The sequence below is a fragment of the Rhineura floridana genome, chromosome 14 (genome assembly GCF_030035675.1).
Source record: "Rhineura floridana isolate rRhiFlo1 chromosome 14, rRhiFlo1.hap2, whole genome shotgun sequence".
NCBI classification, from domain to species: Eukaryota; Metazoa; Chordata; class Lepidosauria; order Squamata; family Rhineuridae; genus Rhineura; species Rhineura floridana.
Window position 1 is genome coordinate 27,954,999 of NC_084493.1, and position 14,442 is coordinate 27,969,440.

A 14,442-nucleotide genomic window follows, 5' to 3' on the forward strand; every position below is an offset into this window, starting at 1 on the left:
TTTTATGTAGGCAAAAGCCTAAAACTAAGAATTACTAACATGCATGCTTCTACATGTACATGTGGTAGGAATCATATTTTCGAAGATGGTGCATAAAGAGAACAAAAATCGCAACTTTATGCATATTTAAATGGGATGAGAACTTCCTCTAGCCACACAAGAAAGTGGGTGGAAAGCTCAATGAAAGCATCAACTCCTTGTACAGTAGCGGTGAAAGAAATAAGTAGATTCATTATTAGGAATTATTACGAAAGAGACTGTAAATAAAACAAGCAAGCATAATGATACTATAGAAATTTCTATAATTCTATATGGAAAGCTATGGATACTTCTAGTCATCTCATTTATTATTATAATCATTACTATTAATTAAACTTATATCCCACTGTTCCTCCCAGCAGGAGCTCAGGGCAGCAAACAAAAACACTAAAAACAGTCTGGAAATGGAAATGGATTGCCTTCAAGTTCATCCTGACTTATGGGGACCCTATGAATAGCGTTTTCATGGTAAGTGGTATTCAGAGGTGGTTTACCATAGCCTTACTCTGAGGCTGAGAGGCAGTGACTGGCCCAAGGTCACCCAGTGAGCTTCATGGCTGTGTAGGGATTTGAACCCTGGTCTTCCAGGTCATAGTCCAACACCTTAACCACTACACCACACTGGCTCTCATAAAAAAACCCTCTAAAGCGTCTTAAAAATAGACTTTAAAATATATTAAAACGAAACATCTTTTAAAACATCTTAAAACAAAACATCTTTTAAAAAGAGCTTTAAAAACATCTTTAAAAGCAATTCCAGCACAGACATAGACTGGGATAAGGACTCAACTTAAAAGGCTTGTTGAAAGAGGAAAGTCTTCAATAGGCACCAAAAAGACAACAGCAATGGTGTCTAATATTTAAGGGGAGGGAATTCCAAAGGGTAGGTGCCACAGCGCTAAAGGTTTGCTTCCTATGTTGTCATTTCTTAAAGCATCTATACATTAAAAAAAACAAAACCTGCCATCATCTTTGAACCACAATCTGCCTTGTGTCAGGAAGTGTGGATCTAATGTTGACTGGCATAAACCCTAATATCCTTGGGCTACGAGGAGCCTGGTCCCCTACACTGATGTTAGGCGAGGGCTTGAATGCAGCATCTGAGGACAAGGTCCGTCAATAACCACCCCACTACCCCCTATGCTTCCCCTCTAGTGGATTCAGGATCAGTGCCCCCATCAGTAGGGCTTGCTGCTAGACAATGGCTGGGAGAAATCCTACAGCAAGACAAGACATACTATTTCTCCTCCCTGCTGTGGAGCCTGATAAGACAGATAAGGAACAGCTGGGCAGAGACACAGCTGTTGACAGTGAAGTTTCAGAGTTCCTTATAATGCAGTAGCAAAGGAAGGGGTGTAGAGCTGGAAAAGGCTCAGAAAAGGGCAACAAAAACGATCAAGGGAGATCCAGCAACTCCCTATGAGGAAAGGTTCCACTCCTACTTGGCAGGTCGCCTCCAGAAGGTGGTGCTTGGGTAACATTGCTCGGCACCCTGGACTCTCCAGTATGGGGTTCCGCAGGGATCAGTTCTGTCCCCCATGCTGTTCAACATCTACATGAAACCGTTGGGTGTGGTCATCCAGAGCTTTGGAGTGCATTGCCATCAGTATGCTGATGACACGCAGCTCTATTTCTCCTTTTCATCTTCTTTAGGTGAGGCTGTCAATGTGCTGAACCAGTGCCTGGCTGCGACAATGGAATGGATGAGGGCTAATAAACTGAGGCTCAATCCAGACAAGACTGAGATGCTGCTAATGGGTGGTTCTTCTGACCGGATGGTGGATGTCCAACCTGTTCTGGATGGGGTTGCACTCCCCCTGAAGGAGCAGGTTCGTAGCTTGGGGGTTCTCCTAGAACCATCTCTGTCACTTGAGGCTCAGGTAGCCTCGGTGGCACGGAGTGCCTTCTATCAACTTCGGTTGGTGGCCCAACTACATCCCTATCTGGACAGGGATAACCTTGCTTCAGTTGTCCAACCGCCAAATTAATTACTGCAATGCACTCTACGTGGGGCTGCCTTTGAAGACGGTTTGGAAACTAAAGCTTGTGCAAAATGCAGTGGCCAGATTGGTAACAGGGACCGGATGGTCCGAATATATAAAACCGATTCTGGCCCGTTTCATTGGCTGCCTGTATGTTTCCGAGCTCAATTCAAGGTGCTGGTTTTGACCTATAAAGCCTTACACGGCTTGAGACCACAATACCTGATGGAATGCCTCTCCCGATACGAACCCACCCGTACACTATGCTCAACATCAAAGGCCCTCCTCCGGGTGCCTACTCCAAGGGAAGCTGTGAGGCTGGCAACAAGGGAGAGGGTCTTCTCAGTGGTGGCCCCCAAATTATGGAATGAATTTGCTGACGAGGTGTGCCTGGCGCCATCACTGTTATCTTCTCGGTGCCAGGTCAAGACTTTCCTCTTCTCCCAGGCATTTTAGCATGTGTTTTAAATTGTTTTTACATTGTTTTAAATTTTAAAATTGTGTTTTAAATTGTTTTAAAAAATATGTGTCTTAAATTGTATATTTGTTTTAATGTTTTTGATTGCTGTAAACCTCCCAGAGACCTTCGGCTATGGGGCGGTATACAAGTGCAATAAATAAATAAATAAATGATAAATAAATATGGGACTTTTTTGTTTAAAGAAAAGGCAAACAGGACATGATAGAGGTATATAAAATTATGTATGGTACACAGAAAGTGGATAGAAGAAAGTTTGACTCTTTCTTCATAATACTAGAACTTGGGGAGTATTCAATGAAGCTGAATGTTGGAAAATTCAGTAAAGACAAAAGGAAGTACCTTGTCACATACAGCACAGTTAAACTATGGAATTCACTACCCAAATAGGCAGCGGTGGCCACCAACTGATGAATTTAAGAGCAGAAAAAATCTTGGAGGATAAGCCTATCAATAGTGACTAACCATGATGACTATACGTCCACTGTTGAAGGCAGTATGCTTCTGAATGTCAACTGCAGGATGGGCTGTGTTTGGCAGAATTTGTCTCCCAACAGATACTGGGGTAATTGAAGTCCCCCATTACTACTATATCATGCCTCCTAGAAACATTGGCAATTTCCTTCACAAAAGTTTAATCCTTATCTTCTCCTTGACTGGGTGGTTGGTAGTAGACTCCAACCACCATGTTCCTTTTATTCCTTGACCCATTTATTTTAATCTAGATACTCTTGGTGGAGCTACCAAGTTCATCTTCCTGTATTTCTGTGCAGGGATATATATTTTTAACATATAGCGCAATTCCACTTCTCTTTCTATTCCTTCTTCTTGAACAAGTTATATCCTTCAGTTGCTGTATTCCATCATGGGAGTCATCCCACCAAGTTTCAGTTATATCTATCAAGTCTTATTTACCCTCCTGTATTACAAGCTCAAGTTCGTCCTGTTTGTTCCCATACTCTGGGCATTAATATACAGACATCGAAGACTGTGATTTATGCCCTGGCTTCCTTCCTACATTTTTATGAAGACTATTACTGAGCCCCATGAGAACCATTCTCTCAGCCCGTTACGGTGCACAAGTCTTTGTTAGTTATTTACTATCAAGTTTACAGCTCCCTGCCCCTGAGGATTCAGTTGAAAGCTCTCCTGATGAAGTTCTCCATGCTGTGGCCAAACACATTCTTCCCAGTCCTTGTGAGGTGCAACCCATCACTTGCCAGCAGTCCATCTTCCCGAAAGTGTAGCCCATGGTCCCAGAATCCAAATCTTTCGCATCGGCACCACCTTTGTAGTAGCCATTCACCTGGAGTATTTTTCTTTCCCTTTCCACTCTTCTTCTAAGTGCCAGAATGATGCATGAGAAAACTATCTGGGCCCAAGTCCTTGAGTTTCCTTCCCAGAGCTTCAAAGTCTGATGTGATTTCTTCATACCTCCACTTGGCAGCATCATTCGTTCCCACATAGATGAGAAGAAAGGGATACCTGTCAGTAAGCTTTGTGAGTGATGGCAAGCCTTCCATCACATCTCTAATCCATACTCCAGGGAGCCAGCATAACTGGCGAGTCCATGGATCTTCTCGGCATACTTGGGTTTCAATCTCATACAGTAGGATTACCGTCTTATGTTTTTTGAAATGTGTTCCTTAAATTCTTTTTAGCACCCCTTGCTGCCCTCTTTGCATTTCTTTTGTCAAAGTTTGTATTCTGTCAAAGTTTGTGTTACACCACCACCATACCGTTCCATTTTTGTTTCCACTGGTAACCATTTAGTTTCTGAAATATTGTCCAATAAACTAATTATTATGGAAATATGTAAATTTCATTAAACAATGTTTGAAAGTAGAGAGCACTGGATGGATGTGATGAAATTGGAAATTACCTGTAAGTACAGCCTTAGAAATCTAGTTAAAGAAAAAATTACACAAATCCTTGTATTTTCTGCAGTCATTAGTGTTCTTAGGCATCAGTAGTTTTAAGCGCCTATAAAAATAACAATCTAATTCATTTTTATTTTAGCATAGTTATTTTAGTGTTTCCCCCACCTTAACACTTATGTGACCACCACCACCAACATGCATGTGTTGAAAAGGCATGTTAAGAGCTACTTCTCCCTTTCCCAATAGAAGGATCTATAAACACTGAAATGCCAGCCAACTTAAGTTCTATTGAATCCTGACTCTGTGCACTAAGGTTTCATTCTCATACTAATGTAAATATTTGCCAAAACCTGATTTCCTGAGGCAAGTAGTTATCCCTATCCAGTAGGAAATGACTGTTGCAGGGCTGGAAATGGTCCATCTTTAAAATTCCTAAAGATGGAGGGGCAGCAGAGTATCATATAAATCAAACTTAGGACAAATCCAATCAAGCATGGCAGAACACCCATTTGAAAGTCTAAATTAGGGTGGACGACCTATTTGGCCTGGAGGACGTGTGGTGATGAGTGGGGCAGTTGGGGCTGCATGCCAGTTGATGTGGCAGGAATCAGCAGTGGTTGGGCATGCACTTGCATGCATACTAACTCTCTCATGTACATGTATGCACACACATGGGGAGGATGTATGCAAGAAGGTAACCTATCCTCATCTATCTTGCCAACTCTCCGTCTTTCCTTCTACAAAGATTCCTTTGGCCAGCCTGCAAGGTGCAAAAAGAGGAGGGGGACAGAATCTCTACCTGCTTCATTCTCTTACCTTTCACTCTTCAGAGTAAAAGATAACATTTCCTGCAGCAGCACGCTAAGATGGACTATTTCCAGCCCTGCGTCATTTCCTACTGGATAGGGATGACTACTTGGCACACATTATGTTCAACTGTCAGCTGGTGGACTGCAGAAAAGCATTGGTACATTTAGATCAGTGGCAGAGAAAGTAATACGTAGCTCTGAAGGGTCACACAGCAGCAGCTCACCAAGATGGGCTGTTTCTAACCACTTCCTGCTAGATAATAATGATCATAGAGCATGGCAGGAAGTATTTATGGGCAGGGAGCAGCAGCAAGTATGACAACTGGGTTAAATTCATCAGTACCAGCAGCAGCAGAGGGCAACCAGGGACAACAGCCACATGTGAGCCATAGGCAGCACACCTGTGCCCTATATCATAGTGATAATGGCAGCAAAGTCATTCTTCGCCATTGCCATTGTGTGCTCAGTGGAGTTGTTTTGAATAGTCTGGAGACTATTACAACACAGCTTTCAAAAATGCTGATTAAGTCCCCAACGCTCCATTGTAGCCTATTTGCTAAACATTGCAGAGAAAATCACTCACACTGAATGCTGCCATTGGTGTAGATTTGGGTGGGAGATGTCACACATCATCTGGTCCAGGTTCTTGGAATCAGTTTAAGTTGATTTCATTTGACAAAGTGAACAACATTGATGGTATGGTTCTTGTATGATGACCATTGCTAATCCTGCTTATTAAAACATCCCATGATAAACTGATGCCTTTCATTATGATCATCAGCAATTCCTTGGTCAAAGGCTGTATGCCTCTTCCTTTGAAACAGGTTGTAATCTGTCTTTTGCTTTAAGATACCAAATATACTCCATCCCTGGATGTTTGACACTTAAATACTTATCATTCTACTTCCAATATTCCATTTTGAGCAAGACTGTCAAGCATGTGAGGGCAAACCATCTTCAGGCATTTTTGGAGGTAGATGACCTCAAATCAAGATCCAGAGCTGCTTTCAGAACAAACTGCCTTGATTGCCAGAGGGCAATCTTTATCTACAAGACAGATGCAGAGAATGTGACTCAGTTGATTCTTCTGGAATTTTACAGAGGTTATTGGTACAGTAGATCAACCCCTCCTAACCTGATGGCCTCCAGATGTTTGGGACTAACTCTCATAATCACTGACCATTTTGAATGCTGGCTGGAGCTGATGGAAGTTGCAATGCATAACATCTGGAGAATTGGGAATGGGTGCAGTAGTAGATTAGCAAATACTTCTGAACTGCCCAGGGAGGATGGGTACTGTAAACTTTGCATTGCAGTGATTCCATTTCCATCTAATGGGACCGGTGCAGAAGTTAGTACTGGGTACCTGCTGCTCTACACCCTGAAAATAAACTTACAGAATACTACAAGGTTCTGACTTGACCCAGGGACCCACACATTTCAATATCTACACATAACTGTTGGGAGAGATCATATGCTAATTTGGAGTGCTGGGCTTGTATATTTATGAAAAGTATGTCCCACTTTGTAGCTCTGAAAGGCTGTCAAATCAGCTTACAAAAAGATTCTCACAATAAAAAAACCCATATCTGGCATCAGGAACAGAAATGCCCTTCTCATCCTTGATCTTCCTTGGCCCAAAGCCAATTAGGCAGCACAGTCTACTGATGTCCTCTGATGCAAGAGAATGGGGCTGAGCAGCTGTATCTTGCTCAGCTGATGACAGGTTACTATTATTTTGATGACATCCAGCTCTAGTTTTCTTTTTCATCAAATCAAGGTTCAGTAACAGATTATCTGAATAGGTACTTGGAATGGAACAGATTAGAAACAGTCTCATGCCCAACTTCAGTATGACAAAAAAATGGTGGTAATGGGCAGACCTTGTGATTCAGGGGAAATGTGTCTGCCTGTTCTTGATAGGGCCATGCTCACCTTGAATGAAAAAGTTATGCAGTGTGGGGATCCTCCTGGACCCAGTGTTGTGCCTGATTCTCAGATGGTAGCCATGGCCAGGGATATCTTTTACCAGTTTACATTAGCTAGCCATCTACAACCACTCTCTGGAGGTGGGAATTTTACTACCATAATGTTTTCTCCATGGTACTGCCTTTGAAGATGGGCTAGAAACTGCATTTGATGGATTACAATTCCAATTGGTTCAATAAGACTTAAATCTTGTACCAGGTCCTGGGCGCCACTTAAGATTAAGTCCAGTGTTGCTGCCTCTTTGGTTGGTTCCATGACCAACTAGCCACAGCATTTTACCTGTTATGACCGGAATATGCATGTACACAGTCTATACAAGGGTAACTGAAATCATCACATCACCACCCTGGGCATTTTTGTCAGGGGGAGATAGTATATTGCCAGTACTAATTACTCTTGAGGTCTGTGAAGGAATCTAACCTTTTTGGGATTTCTGGCTTGTTGAATTCTATGTCCTCTTTGATGTACAGAGTGGCACTAATTCAGTACACTCTTCCCTGTCTTTTCCATAGAGTGCAGAGATAACCAAGTCCCACTGGTTCTCTCCATTTCACCAGGTTTCCATTATGCCCATTATACCTATGCTTACTTTAAAACTAAGCACTCCAGTTTGCCCGGTTTGCTTAGGCTTTTACATAGGAACATAGGAGGCTTCCTTATACTTAGATCACTGGTCCACCTAGCTCAGTATTGTCTAGAATGACTGGCAGCGGCTTCTAGGGTTTCAGGCAGGAATCTTCTCCAGCCCTTCTTGGAGATGCCATTGAGGATTGAACCTCGGCCTTCTGCATGCAGAGTGGATGCTCTACCACTCAGCTATAGCCCTATATGCTAATATATTATTAGCATATAATATTATTAGCATATTAACACCTATACAGTCTCTCTCACCAAGTATCATTGGCAAGTGTGTTTACAACCCATGGCGCTTTGCTCTTTGAATTCTTATTGTGTGCCCCTACCCTTTCAATGCCTAGTTCTACCCTTTTCTCATTTGGACAATCAAATATTTTCATCCCTTAGGGATGATTTGTCCCAAACTAGAGGCTCCTCAGGTTTTTTCATCCTTTCCCCAGCAATCAGTTTAAAAGCTGCTCTGCCACTTTTTCAATGCCAACAATCTAGTGTGGTTTGTTTCAGAAATGGGTTATAAATGTTTGTTACTACTGCCCTCTGTCCCACTCTTTCTTCCTGATATATCCCTGCCCATGACCTTTGATTCTGCAATCCTATTAGATTTGGGTATTGTCCTCTCTTACACAACTCTGATCATTTCCCCTTATGACTGGGACTCTTCCTCCCTTTTCACTACTATTTTAGCTACAATATTGTTCTCCTCCTAGAACCCAATACTTACCCTATGTGTCAATGAAATATGTTGCCTAAAATAACCAATGCAATATTTCATAAACTGAAAAAAGGGAATCAATATAACTTCTGATTTATAATACTGTCAATAAACAGCACACATTGCAGGCTGGAATTTTTGCTTTGAACGTGTCTGGCTAGTTTCTATAGCAACTACACACACATCATTTTTTTCCTTAAAACAATTTTTATTGCTTATGTATCTACTTTGTTTTATTGTTTATTGTAGGGCTGGGACTGGGGATTGTGCCTTTGTCAGTTCTGAGTATGTATCAGTGGTTTTCTTCATTAGCCTCACTGGAAATAATGTGGTTTTTTTCCCCAAGGACCAACCAGAATTACATTTTCATCACCGTTAAACTGCATATAAGATGCTGGAGGGAAGAACATAAGATGTGTTCATTAGAAAAGCAAAGGATACAGTTCATAAAAGACAGTTATTAAAGGCAAAGCTATTCAAGAGTATTAATGTTACAGAAATGTAAAGAATGAGAATGATGCATTGGATAACAGAACAAATCTGCCTGTTATAACAGTCACACCCGTCACTATTTCTGGTGCAGGTTTAATTGGATGTTCCTTCAAAATTCAGGGCAACGACTTTTTAAAAACCCCCCCCTCCATGTTTAAAAAGTATTAAAACAAGATCTTCTCAGTTTTAACTGAGATGCCCAGGAAGCTTTTTGGCCTGTGTTTCCTATTTTAAGCTATAACTCTGCTGAAGTTGGCAACTGACAAGTATTTTACATCAAACTATAACTGACCAAGCAACACGATCAAGAAAATTAAGTGGTGCAGCTTTAGTTGGATTGTACCATTTAGATCAGGGATTGCATATTTGAATGCTTTTAAAAAAATTTCTCCACATAGTTCTAGTCCAGCTAGGGCTGCTTCATGAGATTTCCATGACTGCAGGAAACAAAATTATGTGGGTGGGGCAGATGATTTTCAGCAGAACAGCATGTACAAAAAGAACAGATACTTTCTCTCACCCACCTCCAAAAATTCCAGCTTCCACTTTAAATTGTAGCTTTAGCAGAGTAAGTGTCCCCTAAAAGAATAATGGAAATACAAACAGTGGGCTGAGATATAACACTAATCCATTTTTTATTATTTATTTATTACATTTATACCCCACCTTTCTTTTCATGATAGAAACCCAAGGCAGCTTACATATGGTTCCCAGGCGGTCTCCTATCCAAGCACTGACCACACCTAACCCTGCTTAGCTTCAGCAGGGTGCTGACGTCATGTGCCTTCAGACCATAGCCTGGGACCAACAGAATGAACCTTGCCCCCTTCTTGGGCTCACATACTTCCCCCAACTTTTTCAGCACAGCTATGCGTTCTTCATCCTATGCTTCTGTTTTATATTAACCACAACATCATATGGTGTTTGGACCTGGACAAACTATGTTTAATGTTAACTATGGTTAGTGGAAGCATGCCAAGTTCAAATCATAGTTTATGAAGTTGGCTTGCTTCCATTTACCACCACTGATAAACCAGTTTAGGGTTTGAAAATTGCTGTTCATTTCATTGTGGCCACGCTGGAGGGGAGGGAGGAGTGGACAAGCCGCAGATAGGTTAGACTCATTCTCATAACACCAAAACATGTTTTACCATGATACCTGAATGCAATCACAGTATAGCACCAGCCTCAGACATCCACTGCCCTGAGCCCTCTCACCATAGCACTACTAGTAATTTGGGAGATTTCATTTCATGAACTGCTGCTGATCTTTTCCATTTTCCACAATGAACAACAATAATGAATTCATAGAAAGTTATATAAAAATAAAAGCCAAGAAGTGTAAGAACACTCTTAATGTTTCTAGCTTTTATGATTTCTGATGAACATGGGCAGGGCCGGCATCAGAAGGTGGCTAGGTTGGGCCCTGCCCGAGGGACCCTGTGGCCCACCTCCTTATGGGGGGAGGGTGGTGCTCCTGGTTCCATGATCTGCAGCAGCATCAGGTCCTGCAACCCAACCCTGCCACAGATCATGGACAGGAAGCTCCCAGGCACCCCCCAAAACAGGCAGCATGGACTTCAATAAGCCCACCTGCACGCCTCACCTACCTCTCCCATCAGTTTGAATGTTGTGTGTGCTGTGCATGCATGCCTGCCATCACCCAAAATAGTAAATGCCCTTGCTGTCATCTTGGGTGATGGCATACATGCATGCTACACACACGTCATTCACATGACAAGAGAGGTAGGTGGGGCTTGTGTGTAGGCTTATTAGCCCCACACCACCTGTACTGGGGGAGTTGGGCTACGGCATTGTGGGCCAGGGCAGGCTGATGCCCAAGAGCACAGTCATACCTGGTGCTGGCCCTGAACATGGGAAAGCATAAGTGGTCAAAAGTACTCAAACGCTTAGAGAAACTGATCATGTTTTTGATCTACAATATGTTTCTATGGCTACTTTTTATTCTGAATAAGATGTTTTCTGAACAAGCAAAATGTTTTCTATCTTGACATAGTTTTGCTGTTGTTGTTTAGCAGAGACAATATGGTGGAAGTTAATCAGAAATGTGCAGCTCATGTCTGAGTAAGCCTTTACAGCAGCTACATATCAACAATTCATCAAATATTGACCCTTACAACAATGTAGCAAGCAAGCTTAATTTTGTAAAAGCAAGTCCTTTAATAATTATATGTTGACATTTAAATTATCTTCAATAGATTTTAAAAGTACCAAGGAAAATGTATGAGTGGAGAAATGTTGCCAGTTTTCTCTCAAATGATATACTTCTACCGCAGCATGTTCCCAACTACCTTTATATAGAACATGACCAGTGCATTGGAGAAGTGGATAAGATACAGGAACAAGCAACCTTGACACTTCAGAAGAAATGGCTAGAATACAAAAATGGTATCTTTTTAACATCCACTCTATATGTCCTCTGAGCACAGTAACCAATGAAGGGGCCTCATTAGGCCACCAGGTGACCTCAAAGCGGCTTCCATAGCAAGAACAAAACAATATGATAAAAACAATTCAGAACATAATAATAATAATAACAATAAACTGCAATTGCACTTAGGTGCATACATAACCATGGTTAATATTGTGTTGCCTTTTCTGCTCTCAGGAGCAAATGCTATCCCCACTATAACCACAGTTGTATGTATTTAGACTCAGCTATATTAGACTGCTTTCACAACTATTCTAATACAGTAGGGCCCCACTCATACGGCAGGTTAAGTTCCAGACCCCCACCGAAAAGCCAAAACCACTGAAAAGCGGATCACCTGTAGCACGGGGGTCTGGAACCTAGCCCGCTGATCGCACCAGAGGAGGAGAAGATCAGATCTTCCCCTTCTCTGGCGCGATCAGCTGGAGTTTGACAGCCCCTGAGGAGGAGATCAGCTGTAGCATGCTACAGCTGATCTTCCCCTCCTCTGGCAGGATTAGCTCCAGTGGGGGAGTCTGTTCGCGCCAGAAGAGAAGATCAGCTGTGGCGCGCTACAGCTGATCTTCCCCTCCTCCGGTGCGATCAGCTGGAGTGCGTGGAGCTCCAGCCCCCCTCCAGCTGATCGCCCCGCTGGTGCCGTATTAGCGGAACGCCGAAAAGCGGACCCCAAGAAGCGGGGCCCCACTGTAATAATTTTGATTGGATCCACAACCAATTGCTCTCACATATTTCAATTCCTCCACTGCCATGATCTTCTAGATGGCCATAAGGCAAGACACTCTTTCAGTCTTAACCCTAATTTACAATATGTGGATAACAACAGTGATTTACCTTACAGGGATACTCTGTTCATAGGGTTTTTGTGGTAAAAGACAAGATCTGAACAGGGTGGTTCACGACAGATGCTATTGGAGGTCGCTGATTCATAGGGTCACTATAAGTCGTAATCGACTTGAAGGCACATAACAACAACAAACCTTACAGGGTGGTTGTTAGGATTACTGTTAATACACATGACACTGAGCACTCAAAAATGCTATATAAAAGTAAACCAAAGGTTCCCTCAAAACAATTAGCAATTTTCCTTCCTTCCCAATGAATAATGTGTATTATTTTGACTGAATATATACTTAGAAGTTGTACTGCTCATTTAGATTTCACCCAGTGAGTCAAGTGGAAAAATTTGTTCACCAGCAGAGAACCCACCCCAAAAATATGTATGCAAAGCACGAATATTCATTCCCATTCAACACCCTCCATTTGTTCTCAAGAGAAAAAGAACATTCCCCCAATTAGTAGTCTTTTTATTTCCTGTCCAAAAAAATACAATGCATATTTAGCTGAGAAAGTCCTGCCTAAATGGTACTCTCTGACCCTTTCCAAATCCTACAGGAATTCCTCTTACACAGCTTCATCTAGCACTTCATAAGCCAGAACAAACAACTACAATTAAATAAACCTTAATCAGACAAGATTCAGAATCCCCTAAAATAGTTTTTTAATATCTACTTTGAACAGATATGTCAGATGGAAATAATTGTTTCTAACTGATGCTTTCCTATTCTAAAAACCTTTATTAAATGACCAACTGCCATTTTTACACTTACTGTAATTTTTGTGGTGTACACTGCCTTGCTGTATTTTTTAATGAAAAGTGTGTTTTTTAAATAAAATAAACACAGTATCACAGTTGTCCAGAATTTATCCTCTGTGTTTTGAAGTTTATAAAAATACGAAGATCTCCAGCAGTTTGGAGTACTAGGACTGACTGCAGGCTGTTGGGTTTCTTAAGATGTGAAAACAAATCATCTCCATGTGGCATAGAAATTCATAGGAGCAAAGGAAGATGCCTTATAGAGTCAGATCATTGGTCCATTTCACTCAGTATTGTCTACACTGCCTGGAACAGTTCTCCAGGTTTCAGGCAATCCCGCTCAGTGCCCTGGGACTTACCAGGCCATGGGATGAGCTTTGCGGCTGAAGCCCGAGCCACCATCTTAGGGGTATGTGCACACGCAGCACTGTCGCGCTGACACAGCACATTGCAATGGGGCGGGGTGGCCTACCGGATTTAAACCCATGCCGCCTGCTTCTCACCCTCCTTTGAATTTCTTGGCACCTGCCCAACCCTCCCTCTGCTGCAGTATGATTAATTTGGTCACTACGGGGCCGACTAGGAATTTTTGGCCTTCCTTCCTCATAGGTTTCTTTTGCCTACTGTGATTAGCTGGAATGGTCAAGGGTTAGCACGGCGCCTTTTTTTGTTAATAGGCTGATTGGTTTGTTCACCTTTAATGTGTTTAAATGGTCACTTGGGCAAAGTAGTGCGGGAAAAGGAAAAGGATAAAAGGGGAAGGGCAGCTAGGTAACACTTTAGGCACCTTTGGAGGTGATAGGCGGTCCGGAGACCTGCAGCTCAGGGCTATTGGCCCTGATAATATGGGCCAGCTTTGGGACCAACAAGTCTCACCCGCTTGGAGTTTCAGGGCACCGAGGGGTGGTGACATGGGTTGGACCCCCTATACACCTTCAGAGTGTGGCCTGAGCTGGGGTCTGGCACAGGGACAGGCCCTGGCTCAGACAGGGTTTGGTTGCCCTATAGCTGCAGGCAGGCTTTGCCTGGTTAATCAGGATGTGCCCACACCTAATTTCCCTTCTGCAGGTTCATTATTCTAATTGGATTCTGTTTAATAAAGTGGCCCATGATTCTGTTTAATAATGTGGCCCAAGGTATGGTGTCTGTGTCTTATTTTGGCATTAGGCCATCATGATCTTTCCCAGCCCTATATTGAGATGTCAAGGATTGAACCTGGGATGCAAAGCAAGAACTCTACCACTGAGTTGCAGCCCTCTCCCTTCATCAGTGTGCCCTGTAATTTTCTTGGATATATTTTGGTTGGGCACAGTAAGAGTTAGTTGTATTTAAAATGCTAAGGTATATGGAAATGTCAAGAGCCTGGCAGTGCTAAGATG

At 42.4% G+C, this 14,442-nt stretch overlaps 1 protein-coding gene across 4 annotated transcripts in view; it reads right to left on the reverse strand.

Moving 5' to 3' along the window:
* The window catches only part of PEAK1 (pseudopodium enriched atypical kinase 1), a 151,792-nt gene that overhangs the window by 68,459 nt on the left and 68,891 nt on the right, over positions 1 to 14,442 (reverse strand). The window contains exons 2-3 of one of the 4 annotated variants that reach the window (XR_009758980.1): positions 9,542 to 9,596; positions 8,729 to 8,919 (exon numbers count right to left, since the gene is read on the reverse strand). The exons of the other annotated variants lie outside the window; for them this stretch is intronic. The gene's annotated coding sequence lies outside the window, so the exon portion shown is untranslated. Of the gene's footprint in view, positions 1 to 8,728; positions 8,920 to 9,541; positions 9,597 to 14,442 lie in introns of those variants that run through there. 4 annotated transcript variants of the gene reach the window in all.